Source organism: Tamandua tetradactyla, chromosome 20 (genome assembly GCF_023851605.1).
Source record: "Tamandua tetradactyla isolate mTamTet1 chromosome 20, mTamTet1.pri, whole genome shotgun sequence".
Taxonomy (NCBI): Eukaryota; Metazoa; Chordata; class Mammalia; order Pilosa; family Myrmecophagidae; genus Tamandua; species Tamandua tetradactyla.
The window spans coordinates 9465730-9484368 of record NC_135346.1 but is presented as its reverse complement, the minus strand read 5'-3'; the positions used below and the strand labels follow the sequence as shown (position 1 = coordinate 9484368).

At 40.6% G+C, this 18639-nt stretch overlaps 1 protein-coding gene across 2 annotated transcripts in view; it reads right to left on the bottom strand.

The window, feature by feature from the left end:
- Positions 1–1086, bottom strand: part of CDC42SE2 (CDC42 small effector 2) — a 130276-nt gene extending 129190 nt beyond the window's left edge. Inside the window, exon 1 of one of the 2 annotated variants that reach the window (XM_077138368.1) lies at positions 975–1086. The gene's annotated coding sequence lies outside the window, so the exon portion shown is untranslated. The remainder of the gene's footprint in view (positions 1–974) is intronic. The other variant, XM_077138371.1, reaches the window with a different exon arrangement.
- Positions 1087–18639: the final 17553 nt, after the last annotated feature.

Sequence of the window (18639 nt, the reverse complement as noted above, 5' to 3'; positions counted from 1 at the left end):
GTAGCTTAAGTCATGCATTAGGTTAAAAAAAAAAAAGCATATAAACAAAAAACTACATGGCACTTGCCAATGCTTTTACTTTAATATGAGTCAACAGTACGTTCCAAAGATCAGCTTTGTCAGATTTTTCGAGGTTCATTCAGCCACCCAAGAAATATTTTACTGAGCATCTACTACATGCTAGGCCCTTGGAGAAAAACGTTTAAATAAGTAAACTGCACATCACCAGCAGAGTCCCCACAAAAAAAGCTTATTATTTTAAATAAACAGCTAAAGAGGACTCCTAACGTTGTTCCATGTACATAGGAAGTCAGCAGAACGGGGCTCCTTTTCAGCCATAAATGCAGCATCAGCGAACCGCTACCTACCACATTCGCGACTAAAAATCACAACTAAAGCAGCCAGCACCGGGTCAAACAACCTGTAAGAGTAGCATGAGCTCCTCGGGAGAGGTGGCCGGGGCCGGAGTTCCGGGGGCCGGAGAAGACCCGCCGCGAGACCCGCGGGCAGAGCGCGCCGGGAGCCCCGGGCGAGGGTCGGGGTTCTGGGGTCGGGCCCCCTCCTCCTCCGAAACGCTCACCTGGTGGAAGGACCCCGGCCCTCTCCGCCCGCCCCTCGCACCTCCCTCCCGACTTCCAGACCCGGAAAGTTGGGGGGAGGGGGGTTCTCCATTTCCAGTTCCCATCAGGCAGCCAGCTGATTTCTTCAGCCGCCCGCTCGCCGTGAATTTTGAAGTGATCATGAAACAATTTCTCACAGGGAATGGGAAAAACCCAAAGGCACGAGAACCTCACCCAGACAAGAAATGGAGCCGCAGGCTCAGTCCGGAGCCTGCAACGAGGGCGGGCAGGGCCGGGCCGCGCTCGCCCCGGGCCCCTCAGGGGCGGGGGCCTGAGGTGACCGGCCTCGGCCCAGGGGGCTGCAGGGGTGGGGCGCAGGGGCCGGCGCGCGACCCGGGCCGGCGCCGCACTCACCGTCGCCTTTGTCTCGGCCGCCCGGGCTCCGGCTGCAGCCGCTCTCGGCGCCGGCTCCGCGGCTCCTGCCACCCCCACGCCCGCAGCTGCGCTCCCCGGCGCGCGCGCCGCTTCCTGGACCCCGCCTTCCCCGCCCAGGCTCGCGCTCAGGCGGGCGAGAGGCGGCGCGCGCCCAGGGAGCGGCGGGCGGGCGGGCCCAGCTCCGCGGCGCAGCGGCAGCGGCAGCCCCGCCCCCGGCTCCGCCCCGGAGACTCCCGGACCCGCGGGCGGACCGGCGGGCGGACCCTCCGCGAGCCGCGCGGCGCGTAGCGCTCTCGGGCCGGACGGGCTAGGGCGGCCGCCTGGGAGCGTGCGGAGGGTCGAGAGCCGGGGCTGCGGCCCGCGCGTGAAGGGACGCACCGGGAAGATGGCGACCGGGGCCGGGCGGGAGCGCGCGGGAGCCCCTCCCCGCCCCCGGCCGCGCCGCGGGCCGCCGGCCAGCCTTCCCGCTTCGGCTCGCGTACCCTGGTCGCTCCGCGCGGAAGGGTGCTGCCTGCGCGCCGCGAAGAGGCTCCCGTGGTTCGCGGTACAGCTCCGGGTGCTTTGAAGTCCTCGGACTACTCTTATTTAAAAGTCAGAATCGGCGAGTCCGTGGTCAGCTGTCTTGCGGCCGAGACCCTAGCATATGAAATGTGTGAAAATGTGTCGTTTACCGCCCGTCTGCGGTTCCTTAAACTGCTTTGTTACATGTATCTCAGAAGCAAGTAACCTATGCGGGTCCCCGTCTACCAGCCAACACCCCGCCAAGATGCCTACAAAGTTTATCGCGAAGTCAGAAGGACGGGGAGAGATCACAGCGCCGCGGAAGTAAGTTGTCAAGGCTGCAATACTTCGAATATACCGTCGCGGTGTGTGGCTTCTCCATCTTGATCGATGACAAGGCATCCTTCTAGTTGCTCGGGCCAAAAACTTCTCAGGCATCCGAGGCTTCTCCATTCTCTCCTGTTCACATCCAGTCTGTCAAGAAAGTCCGTTGGTTGTACCTTCAACATAAATTCAGAATCAGATCACTTCTCGTCACCTGCAAAACTTGTGGCCTGTGTTACATTTAAGGGGCCTCCTAAATTGTTTTACGCCCACCATCAACTCATATTGTCATTTAATATATATCAATTAAACATAATAAATTATCCAAAAACAGCCATAATATCCTTTCAGAGGGAAAATCAGCTCATATTTCATCTGGTTAAAATCGTCCTGTGGGTCCCTATTTCATTCAGTGCATAAGCTATTGTCTTTACAGTGGCCTACAAAGTCCTTGGATTTGTTTTCCTTTTATCTCTCTGACTCCATCTCCAACCACTTGTGGCTTGAAATCGCTGCCTTCAAATCTTTGCTCAAATCTCACCTTAACAATCTTTACTATGCTTTTTAAAATTGCAACTGCCCTCCCTCTCTACTCTCAGTCCTTGCTACCTTGCTCTTTTTCTTTTCTCCACATGGCATTTCACACCTCACAACAATCTTTATAATTTAAATTTTTCATGTATTTATCTTTTAATGCCTGTCTCTTCCAGTAGCACGGGAATCTTTGTCAGTGTTGTTCGACTGATGTATCCCACATGCCTAAAATGAAAAAAAAAAAAAAAAAATCCCGAGTTAAGAAAAAGATTAAGGCAATAAAAAAATTACTCATTTTTCATTTTAAATGTCCTCTTGTTCCTCTTAGTTGCCCTTGAAATCCTTATCTGCATGATAACATGAGCATTTTAATTTTCTAGTTACCCTGAGTATAGTGTTAGACATTTTCTTAACATTTAACACAATTTTTCACCAAATGATATCCTAGTATCTTATTTCCCTGGATAGGAAAATGACTGAAGAGGAATAATGCAATATACGAGAGGAAGCTTTCTGGTGTGATACTCAAAGTTTCCTAGGGCAAAGACCAGAAAGTATTTCTGAGCTTGGTACATGTATTTGTAATCCATCGTCTGAATTACAAATGTAGTCATCTCTCTTGAATGCCTTAGGGTAATATTAATTTTTCAAACATTTATTTTCAGATTTTTTAAATAAGAAAACATCATATGTGATTGAATAGCATGATAAAATCTGATTTTGGTTGCTAAAGTTAATCACGCACCCCTCTTGTCTGTAGAAAAAAGTCAATTAAGACAAGCCATTCAGTTGAAGGATACAGTTTGCATAAGAGTTTGTGTGTGAAATTATTTGCTTAGTATTATATTATACCATAGTCTCTTTACATGTTTAACTTCTCCTTTGTGATTTAAAAAAAAAGATACAGATTATGATTTATAATTTGGATTATATTTTGCCAAATTAAATAGACTTTGCTTTTGTGTTTGACCAGTGTCAAATGTAGTTTGTAATTACAGTATTATCGAATAATAATTTTCCTGGAGTTACTTTGCTATGTCTGTACTGTCCTTCAAATTGTTACCAAGTAAAGTCTTATTCTAAAAGAAGGTTAAGAGTAGAAAAAGAGACATTTCAAAATTTAGTCACACAATGTACATTGAAAATACCAATAAAGGTAAATGCAATTGTTATAAAAGAAAGCTGTTTTGTGCACTTACTAGTCTATAAACAAGAAAATGATCGCAACAAAATTAACATAGTAAATAAGTGCCAAACCAAATGGAAATGCTGACATCAAGGACAACAGCAGCACTTCTTTTGAGCTCACATGGTGACCACGCTGGCCTGCTTCTGCAGTCATTTATTTATTTAAATAAATTTTCCTTCAAAAATTTTAAAGCAAATAAATTTTGCCTTCAAATATGCTAACGCATTTTAAATTGTTTTCAAAATTTGCTACTAGCTGTTTCTCACATATAGGCAAGATGGGATATAGAGTCATAATCTGAAACTCAGAATCCAAGCTCTGCTGCATTATTATCTGGGTGGCCCTGGGCAAGGTTATTGATCTTTCTAAGCCTCAATCTTTTCTTCTAGTTAAATGGAAACAATAATACCTACCTCCAAGGGTTGCTGTGAGAAATCACTGAGAGAACTCATTTAAAGTTCTTAGGCCTGGTCTGTGCTTGGTAAATGCTAGCTGACTACTACCATTACCCAAGCATATAATTAAGCTTCATTGCCTTACATTTGTAGGGCAGATGAGAAAATGAGAAATGACTCATTTTTCAAAGGCCCAAATCCAATGGGATAGTTCGGGTTCTACATCAAGATGATAGTTCAGTTGTGAACGTTTTTAAACGGGCACTAACATTTCTCCTTCCACAACCCCCTACCAGTCACTGTTCCAGGCAACAAAGGGAAGCTAAGACAAATGAGGCCCAGACCTAGAATAGCTTCACAGTTGAATGACAAGAGACAAACATTTAGTAGATAACTATTTTCAAAACAATATGAACAGGAAAAAAAAAGTAAAGCAATGATCTATAATAATCAAATTGTTTCTAAATATGTAAAACAAAGTTGTTCTACTGACATGATGAATACTATAGCATATTTAAGACTACAATGATAAACTGAAAATTAAATATTAAAACTTAAAAAAAGAGCAATATGACCACACTTCCTCCGGGACACCTCTTGTCCTGGATTTATAGTGAATTGTGACCTTTTCACTCTTGAGAACACCCAGATATGGATGATAAATTCTGTGATCACCCCCTAACTGGAAGTATTGCTTGGGACACTGAGAAGGAGCTGTCAGTTCTGTGCAAAGTTATAGTGACTTAAGCTTCTCTTTGAGAGGAACAGCTGAATGGCCAAGCCAGCCAGAGTGGGACGCAGAGGAAGATGGTAGGAAATTATTGTTTTTATTATTCTGTGTCACAATGTCAAAGCTTTTCTTTATTTGTGTTTAGAACATTAATAGCAAAGTTAGTAAATCCCCTTGATTAGTGTTATATTAGATTTGGGATTTAGTATTTTTTCCTTAGATGTAACAGGGATACTCCAAGACACAACTGCTACAACCTGTATTCATTTATACAACAAATATCTATTGAACACATTTATGTATATAGGGTCTGTCTTTGGTGAGATGGAAGATAGTGGAAAAGATATAAGAGTCAAGTAGCATAAAATCTAGTGGCAAACATCAAATATCTTAGCTAATAGGTCAATAGGATAATGAGTCACATGGCAGATGTATTGTGATTTGGAGAGGTTGGGAAAAATCAGGAGACATGTGGAACTTATTGAGAAAAGAGAAAATGATGGTTCTAGTTTGCTAGCTGCCGGAATGCAATATACCAGGAACAGAATGGCTTTTTAAAAGGGGAATTTAATAAGTTGCTAGTTTACAGTTCTAAGGCTGAGAAAATGTCCCAATTAAAACAAGTCTATAGGAATGTCCAATCAAAGGCATCCAGGGAGAGATACCTTGGTTCAAGAAGGCCAGTGAAGTTCAGGGTTTCTCTCTTAAGTGAGAAGGCACATGGCGAACACAGTCAGGGTTTCTCTCTCAGCTGGAAGGGCACATGACAAACATGGTGTCATCTGCTAGGTTTCTCTCCTGGCTTCCTGTTTCATGAAGCTCCCCAGGAGGCATTTTCCTTTTTCATCTCCAAAATTCACTGACTGGTAGACTCTGCTTCTCGTGGCTATGTCATTCTCTGCTCTCTCCGAATCTCCCATTCTCCAAAATATTTCCGCTTTTGTAGGACACCAGAAAGCCAACCAAGATCCACCCAAATGGGTGGAGACACATCTCCCCTAATCCAGTTTAACAACCACTCTTAATTGAGTCACATCTCCAGGGAAATGATCTAATTACAGATTCAAACATACAGTGTTGAATAGGGATAATTATGCCTAAACGAAATGGGATTTTGATTAAAACATGGCTTTTCCAGGGTCCATACATCCTTTCAAACCAGCACAACGATCAGCCCAGAGAGCCGAAGAAGGCTGGAAGGGAACCTAAGTCAAACTTTGCATAACCCTTTTACCTAGAGCTCACACTTGCTACTCCATCAAACCACAAATATTCATTGAATGCCTGCTGTTGGCCAGGTAGCATACCAAAAGCTGTGGGAAAACTCAGTATAAATCATGGCCTTTGTCCTTAATGAGATGTTCCATGGCAACATTTGAATAATTAGACCAAGTAGCCTTATGAATGTAGTTGAGGGACCCTCTCAGGTCAGAATGGGTCAAGAAAGGTTTCCTGTAGGGAAAGGAATTTGAGGTGGGTCTCTGGAAGATGGTAGTCAGGTTAATGTTTTCCAAACTATGGATTGCACTGGTGGTGTGGGGAGATGCTTTTTGGTAATACAATTTAGGAGGGACTGGAGGTGCAGGGATGGGGAGAGAGAGATTGGTTCATGCCTCTTGTCCTCTGTCTCAGTCTCTGAGAGTTGTTTGTGACAAAGTATCATAATATCCGTGACTTGAAACAACAAAAATTTATTGTCTCACAGTTTGGGATGCTAGAAGTCCGAGATAAAAAAAAATCAAGGTTTGGGCAGGGCCATGTGCCTCCTCTGAAACCTGCAGAAGAATCCTTCCTTGCCTCTTCCTAGTTTCTTGTGGTTTGCTGGCAATCATTGATGTTTCTTCACTGGCAGCTAAAGGATGTCAGGCTCTCCCTGCATTGCCACGTGGCATTATCCCCTGAGTCTGTGTCTCTTCTCCCTTCTCATAAGGACACCAGTCATATTGGATCAAGGATCCACCCTACTCTGGTATGACCTCATTTTAACTTAACTAATTCCATCTGTAATGGCCCTATTTTCAAATTAGTCATTCACAAGTACCAAGGATTACAAATACAACACATATTTCGGGGAGACACCATTCAACCTCTAACACCTACCTGCAATACATAGCTTGTGATCTAATTTACATTGTAGCCCTTTATCTTAAAAAAAAAAAAAAGTTAGGAATTGAAATAAAAAATGCCTCTCAGGGCAACCAAAGAAGAGGAAAGCAGCCTTTTGAGAATCACTCTACTATGTCAGATTAGAGACCACCAGTGACTAACAATTCCATGGTATTTCTTTATTTTTACAATTAAACCTTACATATGGCAAGTAATACAGACTTTCCACATATGATGGGGATAAAGTTTCCTTGATACATTTATTTAAATTAAAAATATGAGCCAGCTAAAGAAACCAAATAGGCAAACAATAGTGGCAGTAAAGAGAAAGGGAGCATGCATTTTAAAAATGAGCACAAAGCTTAGCTACCAAAGGTTCATTAATTGGCAAATTAAAGGTGTGTTCCCAGAGAGACAGACCAACAATCAATTTTGAGCTCAGTTTTGGCAGAGTAGCATACACACAAGAGGAAAAATGAAATCCAAAAGGCAGTTAACCAAGAGAGACTAGAGTCTGCCCCGGTGATTCAGACTTACCCCCCGGGGCTTAGGTCAGAGCAGAGGGACCTCCTACCTGTACGGAGGAGAAGGCCCTTGGCCCTGACGAGCAGGAGAACCAGCCCCAGGGGCCCATCAGGAGGCTGCTCGGCAGGTACAGTAGGGTTGCATCACGGCACTTCATCAGGTCTCCGGCAACAGGTGACACTGAGCCATAGCAGCCCCCAGAGTTCCTGGAGATCTGTGCCCTTAAAAACAGGTGGGATGATTTCAAACTGTCCCAGCCTTCAACCAATAACATCAGCTTATCCATTAAAAAGGTAGAAAATTCAGAGTGAAATACCCACAAGAAAGCAGAAAATGAAAACTAATTAAGAGCAGAAATTGATGGAATTGAAAACTGAAAAACAGTAGAAAAATCAAAACAAAAATGTGGGTTTTTTGAAGAGATAGGCTTATATTTCAATGGATAAGAAGAGAAAGTACCAGCACTGAAATTATAAACAGCTTTATTGAGATATAATTTACAGAACGTACAGCTCACTTGTTTTAAGTGTATAATTTGATATATTTTTTGGAAACTTAAAAAATTGGGCAACCAGCATCATAATTTAGTTTTTAACTATTTCTATTAGCCAAAAATAAAACTTGAAAAATAAACCTTGGGAAAATAAAAAAAAAAACAGTTGGGACAGAAATGTGGCCACTTCATCCCAACACAGCGCTCAACATCTTGCTTTCAGAAGAAAGTATTCTGATAAGTAAGAAGTAGGGGTAAAGCTGGAAGAAAGGGCCCATTCCAGGCCCCAGTAAGTGCTGCTGCCTGAGTGATTAAGCTCTGGCTTCTGTCCCCATGACTAGTGAAGCTAAACAGTGGGGAGGATCCTGGTGCTTAGCTCTGTGCCACCATCAGTGTGGTGGTGTACATGTCCTAGAGACAGTCCCCGGGACTGGTTAGGCTGAATTCTAAAAACGGCCCCTGTTCTAGTTTGCTAGCTGCCGGAATGCAATATATCAGAATTAGAATGGCTTTTAAAAAGGGGAATTTAATAAGTTGCTAGTTTGCAGCTCTAAGGCTGAGAAAATGTCCCAATTAAAACAAGTTTATAGAAATGTCCAATCTAAGGCATCCAGGGAAAGATATTTTGGTTCAAGAAGGCCAATGTAGTTCAGGGTTTGTCTCTCAAGTGGCGAGCACAGTCAGAATTTCTCTCTCATCTGGAAGGACACATGGTAAGCATGGCGTCATCTGCTAGCTTTCTGTCCTGGCTTCCAGTTTCATGAAGCTCCCTGGGAGGCGTTTTCCTTCTTCATCTCCAAAGGTCTTTGGCTCATGGACTCTCTGCTTCCTGGTCCTGCAGTATTCTCTGCTCTCTCCGAAATCTCCATTCTCCAAAATGTTTCTTCTTTTATAGGACTCCAGTGACCCAATCAAGACCCAGCCAAATGGATGGAGACATGTCATCACCTAATCCAATTTAACCACCACTCTTGACTAAATCACATCATCCAGGGAGATGATCTGATTACAGTTTCAAACATACAGTATTGAATACAGATTATTCTACCCTTATGAAATGGGATTTTGATTAAAACACGGCTTTTCTAGGGGGCATACTTCCCTTCAAACCAGCATAGCCCCCTCCAGTATTCCACGTGAATAGGATGAGCTATCATTCCTGTGATTGTTGCATTCTGTTAAAATGGCAGAATTGACCCTAAGATAGAGAGACCATCTAGTGAGCCTGATTTAATCACACAAACCCTGAAAAGCACAGAGCTTTCTCTGGCTGGTGGCAGAGGAGAAGTCAGAGAGATTCTAAGTATGAAAAGTATTCAATGTGGCATTACTGCTGGAAGATGGAGGGGGCCACCTGGCAAGGAATGCAGGAGGCAACCTCTCAGAACAGACAGCAGCCCTCCGTTGACACCTAGCAAGGAAAGGGGGACATCAGTCCTATACCTGCAAGAAACTAAATTCAGCCAGCAATAAAAATGAACTTGGAAAAAAAAAAAAAAAGATGAACTTGGAAATAGATTTTTTTTTCCCCAAAGCGTCCAGAAAACAATTCAGTCCAGGCAACATGTTGATTTTCAGTCTTGATACCCTGAGCAGAGAACCCAGGCACACTGTGCTGGATCATAACCCCAGAAATTATGAGCTAACAAACGGCTAGTGTTTCAAGCTGCTCTATTTGTGAAAACCCATTACATAGCAATAGAAAATGAATCCAGCCACTGTCACTGAATCACCGCTTCTCTAGGCCAGCTGTAGGGTGATCCACTAGCCTGAAAAGGAAATCTGAGTGGCCACTCTACTGTCAAGTCACAAAGACAAATGGGTCAATTCTTAGGCATTAGTAAACAAACCTGGGTCATTTATGATTATATGGGGCAGGAGCATCATGGGAAAGGATTAAAATTCCTGACAATTGGAGGTGGGGACTTATGCATAATTTATGGATTATTTTCATTTAGACAAAAAAAAAAGAAGAAGGAAATGTGACCTTATCTTGAAGTAATAGGCTAGTGAGGTCTCGTAATTGAGCAATATTCTTAACCTCTCCAAACACTAGCCTCCTGTGAATAATATCTATCTAATAAGGTTTGGGAAGAATTATATGAAATAATTAGTGTAAAATATCAATACCTGCAGCCCATTATGCTATCAAGAATTTGTCTTCATTATTCGGGCAGAATCTTTTCACAACTTCCTTGCAGTGTTTTTGTAGTAAAAGTAAACTAAATTATAGCATCTAATAGATCAGTGCTATCCAATAGAAATATAATGCAAGCCACATCTGTAATCTTTAATTTTTAGTAGGCATGTAAAACAATATAAAAAGAAACAGGTTAAATTAATTTTAATAATACAGTTTATTTAACACAATATATCAAAAATCTTGCCATTCAACATATAATCAATATTAAAATCTATTAATGATATTTTATGCTTTTTGAACCAAATCTTTGACCTAGTGAATAGCTTTTATACTTAAAGCTCATCTCAATTTGCATAGTCACATTTCAAGTGCTCAACAGCAACACGTAATTAGTGGCTATAAGACAGCTCAGTACTAGATTATTAACTATGTCAATAAATGCTCCTTTTCCCATGTTAATTCTAAAAAAGAAACATAAATGATAAATAGATATTTATATAAGAACACACACATATCACAAACTTAATGGCACAGACGAAACCTAGATGTGATGTGTGGGTGTGGTTGTTCTACCATCAATTCTCAGTTACCAGGAGGCACAGTACAATTGGAGGATCAGAGTATAAGTGGCACATGGGTTTCTCATTTCAAATTCCAAAACCTACCACAAATCAGATCTACATAACCAAAGTAAAGTAATATGAGCAACTCTGATAGCTAGGTTAAAATAAAAACTTATCTTGTACAAAAGAATACACCTTGGTTTTTAAAGTAACTTCAGTAGAGCAGTGTGTGGTTTGGATCTTTATGCACCCCAGAAAAGCTTATTTTCTTTTAATCCATCCCTATGAGTACAGAGCTCCAGTGGGTGGAAACTTTTGCTTAGGTTGTTACCCTAGAGATGTGACCCACACTATTCAAGGTAGGTCTTAATCCTTTACTGGTGTTCTGTGTGAGAGGATAAAAGACAATTAAGACACAGAGAGCTTAGAAAGAAATGCCCAGAGACATCTGGAGACAGCTATTGGCACCAGAACCAGGAGAGAAGGACCAGCAGACATTACCATGTGCCTTCCCATGTGAAGAGGAACCTCAGATGCCAGCAGCCTTTCCTCAGAAGAGGTATCTTCCTCTTGATGCCTTAATTTGGACATTTTCATAGCCGTAGAACTTTGAATTTTAGCTTAATAAAACCCCATTGAAAAAGCCAACCCATTTCTGGTATATTGCATTCTGGCAACTTTAGCAAACCAAAACAAGGAGTATATGTTTATTTCCTTTGCTTTCCTTTTATAGACATTAGACTGGACTTTGGATTCTACACAAGCTTTTTTTTTTTTTTTATAATTTGATACCCACATGGAAGAACAAACACTAAAGCACATCAGAATGGTGGGAAATAGGAGTAAACAGCAGGCACCCAAAGGCTCATTATTTCAATTAATTAATTGATAGATAAATCAAGCAATCAGTCAATCTGTGACACTTGTACTAAATAAGCCCTGTGGGACCTTCAAGGATAATTCCGACAATGATCTTGCCCGTAGGGAAGATACACTCAGAGGAACTAGGACACATCCAAACACGTATAATACAACATACAGTGTTTAAAGAAAATGCAAAAGATACCAAGAAACACACAGCTAGGATTTCTAAGAGGATCCTTTTAAGTTTTAAGTGCAGGATAAGGGAAGTTTTCCTAGAAAAGTACTTTGGGAGAGGTTTTAAAGAATGGTCTTTAAATGAAAGTTATTAAGGCTTGTTTTAGTTTGTTAAAGCTGCTGGGATGCAATATACCAGAAACAAAATGGCTTTTAAAAAGGGAATTTATTAATTTGCAAGTTTACAGTTCTAAGGACATAAAAATGTACAAATTAAGGCATCAACAAGAGGTTACCTTTACTCAAGAAAGGCTGATGCTGTATGGAACACCTCTGTCAGCTGGGAAGGCACTCAATGTCTGCTAGCTTTCTCTTCCAGTTTCTCATTTCAAAAGGCTTCCCTGGGGACATTTTCCTTCTGCATCTCCGAAGGTTTCTGGCTGTATGGGCTCTAAAGCTTTTTCCAAAATGGTTCCCTCTTAAAGAATTCTAGTAAGCAATCTCACCTTGAAGGGGTAGAGACACATCTCCATGGAAATCACCTAATCAAAAGGTCCACCCACAATTGTGTGGGTCACATCTCCACAGAAACAACTTAATCAAAAAGGCCCTACCCAACAATATTGAATGAGGATTAAAGAACATGACTTTTCTCAGGTACACAACAGTTTCAAACCAGCACAGGGCTCAATTCAATTGAACTCAATTCAATTTAACAGATGTTAATGCCTACCTACTGTGTGGTAGGGCCCATAGTAGGTGCTGGAGATGAAAATCTCAGTGATGAAAATCTCTGCTCTTAAAACCAATGGCATGGAGGTGGGGGATAGTGAGAAACAAGTAAAACCAGCCATATAGCACTGTTTTGTGTTGCAACATCTCTTTGGAACTCATACAACTTTAAAACTCTTTGAGACTCTGACAACTTCTGCCTCTGAGGTCTTTCCAGGTTCCGCATTTTGCACCCACAAACAACTTGCCTCTTCCCTGTGTCTAACCCACCTTTTCAAAGATGACTCTTGGTCTTGACCTTGTTCCCAGGACAGCCCTGTTGTGGGATTGAGTGCCTTGTACTCTGTCCCCTGCGCTACAATTGTATGCAAATGCTGCCTACCTGGTGCTCTGGCTCTAGCTTTAGTCAGGAAGCTGATGAATCAAGAAGCTGCCACCACAGTTTCCTGCTTCAGCACTTCTCTCTTCAGAAGAGGAAGTGGGCGCAGTTTGCTAAGTATTATCATAGAATTAGTTCTAGCAGAGGACATTTGACTTAGCCTGTGGGAGTCCAGAAGAGCTTCCTAAAAGAATAGATGCTTGAGAGGAATTATCCAAGAAAGAAAGGATGATTGAGATTTTCTAGGTATAAAAGGACAGCATGCATAAAGTCAGTGAGACATGAGAGGGTATGGTGCTCTTAGAGCTCTAGAGAATGAATATTGAAAACGGTGCATGGGGCAATAGAGAGGAAATGAGGTTGAACCTGAGAAGAGAGACCAGATCTTGCTGAGGAGTTTGGCTTTATTTAGAAGATAGTAATGAGTCAGGAAGATAGATGAAAACTGCTAATTATATAGCTTTCACCATATAAGCATATAATTATCATACATAACCTTTGAACTTAAAAATGTTATTGCTCAAATTATTTCCTTGTAAAGCTCTATGCAGCAGTCATTCATATAGGGTAGTACACCTACATGGTATTTCATACTTATCAGTTTGCTTTTTTTATCAAGTTTTTTTTTTAATTGGAGTACTTGTAGGTTTGCAGAAAAATCATGGAGAAAATACAGAGTTGCCCCTTCACATGTGTAGTTCCCCCTATTATTAGCACTTTACATTAGTGTGCTACATTAATGATTATTATAATCGTTGGATAAATGTTGTGTAACAATTGATAAAATGTATTATTATGATTATATGATTATACTATTTAGTATAGCCCATATCACATTAAAGTTCATTGTTTGTGTTTCAACAGGTTTCTTTACATTGTCCTGTTTTTTTTAATTATAATTTTTTCTTCAGTGACTTTTTTTTTTTTTTTTTTTTTTTTTTTAAAGGAAAGACAGAGAGAAGGAAGGAAGGAAGGAAGAAAGGGAAACATTTTTAAACATTTTCTTGTTTTATTGTATTCTGTTTCTCCGTTTTTGTTACATGGGCTGGGGCCGGGAATCGAACCGAGGTCCTCCGGCATAGCAGGCAAGCACTTTGCCCGCTGAGCCACCGCGGCCCGCCCCCAGTGACTTTTTTTTGCAGTATGATCATCCACAGTGTACAATCAGTGGTTCACAATATCATTAAAGAATTGTGCATTCATTGCAACAATCAATTTTTTTGCATATTCATTACACCAAAAACAATAAAAATAAAACTAAAAAAGAACACTCAAAACATCTCATACATCCCCCCCAAAAACACCCTACTGCTTATTTATTTTTGTCTTTCTTTTTTTCTTACTCATAAGTCCGCATGCTGGATAATGGGAGTGTCAGTCACAAGGTTTTCACACTGACACGTTCATAACTTAAAAGCTCTATAGTCATTCAATCATCTTCAATAATTAAGACTGTTTATTTTGTTTCTCAGATATAGGCTCTCTCTCTCTAAATCCTACTCTGCAAGTGAAATCATTACTCTCTCCCCTACATGGGACATGGGGCATGATGAATGAGCCTGGCCCTGGCACCATGGAATTGACAATGCCTTCCTGACCAAAAGGGGGAAGAGAATTGTAACAAATAAGGTATCAGTGGCTGAGAGAGTTCAAATAGAGTCGTGAGACTACTCTGGAAGCTACTCTTATGCAAGCTTCAGCTAGATATTGCTATTTATCATGGCTTGCCAAACCCCAACCAACACCATTCCTGGTCTATATGAGATTCTACAAAAGTTCCATGCACTATGGTTACTTTCCAGAAACCTACAAACTCCAAAGGGGTTCCTAGGCCAGATATGTCCTGAAATGCAGAGGGCCCAGCCTCTCCAGAACATCACCTAGTTCCATCCCCCTATCCCATATTACTGACAGCCCTTTACCACATGAAAAGGTTAGAATGGACATAACCCAAATACCCCTAAACATTGGGAGAAAGATCAAAAGAGAAAGTGGAGTTATAACAGAGAACATAGGATTTAACAAATGAGCATGACTGCTGAATCATTATATTGGTACTTCTTTTAGTCTCCAGTGTCTTGGAGCAGCTGAAAGGGAAAACCTAAAATTATAGAACTGCAACCCATACCAAACTCTAAAATCTGTTCTATAACTAAGTGTTGCAATGTGCTTTGAAATTTATTGCTTTTATATATATATGTATGTTATTTTTCACAATAAAAAATAAATAAAATAAAAAGAATGAGGTTCCATTTCACAATCAATAGATTATAAATTAATATCTTGTCATACCACATATAGATTAAAAATATAGGGAAACCAAATATTATTCATTGTTGTTTGTAATGTAATGAAATTTATCAAGGTATCATTTATATGCAATAAACTACATCAAACTGTTAAAAAAAAACAGAATCAAATCTCTTTGATTACAGTTCAACATTTTCAGGTATTTCCCTCTAGCTACTCCAATATACCAAAAACTGAAAAGGGATATCTATATACCACATAAGAATAATGTCCAAAAAGATTTCTTGACTCTATTTGAAATATCTCAGCCATTGAAATTTTATTTTGTTTCATTTATTTTCCCCTTTTTGGTCAGGAAGCCTTTCTGACTCCCAAGATGCCAGGGCCACGCCCATCCCCAGAAATTATGTTCCACGTTGCCAGGGAGAATCACATCCCTAGGAGTCATGTCCCACATAGGGAGGAGGGCAGTGAGCTCACCTGCAGAGATGGATTAGAGAGAGAGGCCACATCTGAGCAACAAAAGAGGTTCTTTTGGAGGTGCCCCTCAGGCATAATCATAAGTAGGCTTATCTTCTCCTCTGCAGGAATGTTTCATAAGGACAAACCCCAAGATCAAAGCCCTATTCCATCAAACTGGCAGTACCCAATGCTTGTGAGAATATCAGGTCTTCCCCAGGTAGGGGAGTTTGATATTTTCACGTTTTTCTCCAGTTCCTCAAGAGGACTTCGCAAATACTTTTCTTTTTCTATTTTGGCTTAAAAAGAAGTCCCAAATCAAGGTATCAGTAAGGCTCTGCTTTCTTCCAGTGATTTAGGCACCAGCTTGACACAATCCTTGAGGATCCTTAGCTCACATCTCTTCCTCCCGTCACCTGGGAATCTCACTTTCCTGTGTCTTCTCTTCTGGCTTGTGCTGACTCAATTTGGTCACAATTTAACTAGTAATAATAATATCTTCAAAAATTCCTATTTACAAATGGATTCATACCCACAGGGATTAGGTGCATTTCTTTCACTGGGCTACAGAATTCAATTGTCATTTTTTAAGTTTTTTTTTTTTTTTTTGAAATATAACAGTTATACAAAAAAGCAATACATTTCCAAGTACATTTTTAAATTAATTTTTTAAAATACCAAAAAGCACTAAACAAACACAAACATTCTTAACTTTTGATCATTCCATTCTACATATATAATCAGTAATTCACAATATCATCACACAGTTGCATATTCATCATCATGATCATTTCCAAGTACATTTTAACAAGTAGTTATGGAACAGATTTTAAAGTTTGAAATGGGTTACAGTTCCATGATTTTTCATTTTTTCATCTAATTGCTCCAAGGCACTGGAGACCAAAAGAAATATCAATTTAAAAATTCAGCACTCATACTCATTTGTTAATTCCTGTCCTCTTTATTATACTCCTCCTTCTCTTTTTTTTTCTGTGAAAAATAACATATATACAAAAAAGCAATAAATTTAAAAGACATCGCAACAATTAGTTATAGAACAGATTTCAGAGTTTGGTATGGGTTACAATTCCACAATTTCAAGTTGTTATTTCTAGCTGCTCTAATGCACTGGAAACTAAAAGAAATGTCAATATAATGATTCAGCACTCATACTCATTTGTTAAACCGGACCTTCTCTGTATAACTCCACTATCACCTTTGATCTTTCTCCCACTTTTTAGGGGTATTTGGGCTATGTCCATTCTAACTTTTTCATGTTGGAAGGCGCTGTCAATAATATGAAACAAGGGGATTGAACCAGTTGATGCTCTGGAAGGGCTGATCCCTCTGCATTTCAGGACTTATCTGGTCTAGGGACGCATCTGGAGGTTGTAGTTTTCTGGAAAGTTACCCTAGTGCATGGGTCCTTTGTAGAATCTTATATAATGCCCTAGGTGTTCTCTAGGATTGGCAGGATTGGTTTTGGTTGGGGTTTGGCCAGTTTTGATAGGTAGCAATGTCTAATTGAAGTTTGTGTAAGACTGACTTCCACTGTAGCCTCTCGACTCTATTGCAAATACTTTTTAATCTTCTGCCCAGTTTATTCTGGGATATATCCGGGCATCAGACCAACCTGTACAAACCAACAAGATCTCACTATGTAATTATGGTGCTCAAACAAGCTGATCATACATGTTATAGTAGATAGTTTGCTATCAAAAATATAAATTTTGCACCAAATGAACATCCCTTCCTTTGGTCTCACACAAAAGTTGAAGTTTTAAAATGCAGTCAATATCATCATTTACCCTTCAATCTGATTTACCTCAGTCCTACCCAGATCAGCTTCATCCATATCTCTAGTTGAAGTCTAATAATTTTTGAAGTATTTTTAGCAGTTACTCTATAGGTTAATACTGACTTTCATAGCTGCAGAACTCTAGCTCTGAGTCTCAGGTGTCACACAAATACCCAAAGTTCCATGGAATGACCAGTTTATATACAAAGAGCTCAGCATCTCAGAACTTAGAAAAAACAGTTACACCTTTGGAATGGATATGACTGCTCTAAAAGCTTACAATCTAGGACCCTTGACAATAGGCTTTCCCTGATAACTTAAGCTCTTGAATTCAATTCTCAGGGTTTGTACACTATGTTTAGTCCATATTAGTGAGACATTATAATATTTCTTTTTTCAGTTCTGGCTTATTTCACTGAACTTACTGTCCTCAAGTTTCATTCACCTAGTCATGCCTCACAACTTCATTCTTCTTACAGCTGTTCAATAACCCATTGTATGCATATACCACAGTTCCCCCTTCCAGTCTTTAGTGACGTACCCTTAAGTCACTTCCTTCCATTGCAATTAAGGAACACTGCCACTGTAAACAGCAGTGTGCAAATGTTCATTCGTTTTTCTGTTCTCATTTCCTTCATGTATAGACCTAACTGCGGGGTTGCAGAATCAGCCTCCTGTGGAGCCACCACACTGCCTTCCAGAAGGGCAACACTATTCTACTTCCCTGCCAACAGTGTCTAAGTACATCCCTCTCTCCACATTTTCTCCAGCACCTGTATCTCTCTGTTTATTTTCAAACAGTTTTATTCATACATCATACATTCCAACCTAAGTAAAAGTATCAATGGTTCCCAGTATAATCACGTAGCCATTGCCTTCACCATCACAATCTACATATGGAAATTTCCATTTCTTATCCCATACCTCACCCCCATGTCCCCCACTTATTGACATTTAGCTTTGGTAGATTGCCTTTGTTACATTTAATGGAAGCGTATTACAATGTTATGGTTAATTGTAGACCCTAGTAAGCATTGATTTTATCTTCCCCCACCCCAGACCCTGCCCCATATCCCAACCCATTTTCAACCCCTTGCAATGTTGATGTTCATTTGTGCTCCCTCATGCAAAAACATTCTTATATTTGTACATTTAATCACCATTATTGTCCACTCTAGGCATCGCTAAGTTATACCATCACAGTCTCCATCTTCTGTCTTTCCTTCTGGTGTCATACATGCCCCCAGCCCTACCCCCTTCAACAATACTCACACTCAGCTTTGCTCAGTATTCTTATAATATCGTTCTACCATCAAATAGTATCGTGCTATCCATTTCTGGGTCTTTACAATCAGTCCTATTGAACATTCTCTACTCCTTCAGCATCCAATGCCCATCCGGTACCCTCTTTCAATTTCCTGATAACCTGTGTCATTAATATTAGTTCATATTAGTGAGTCCATATAGTATTTGTCCTTTTGTTTC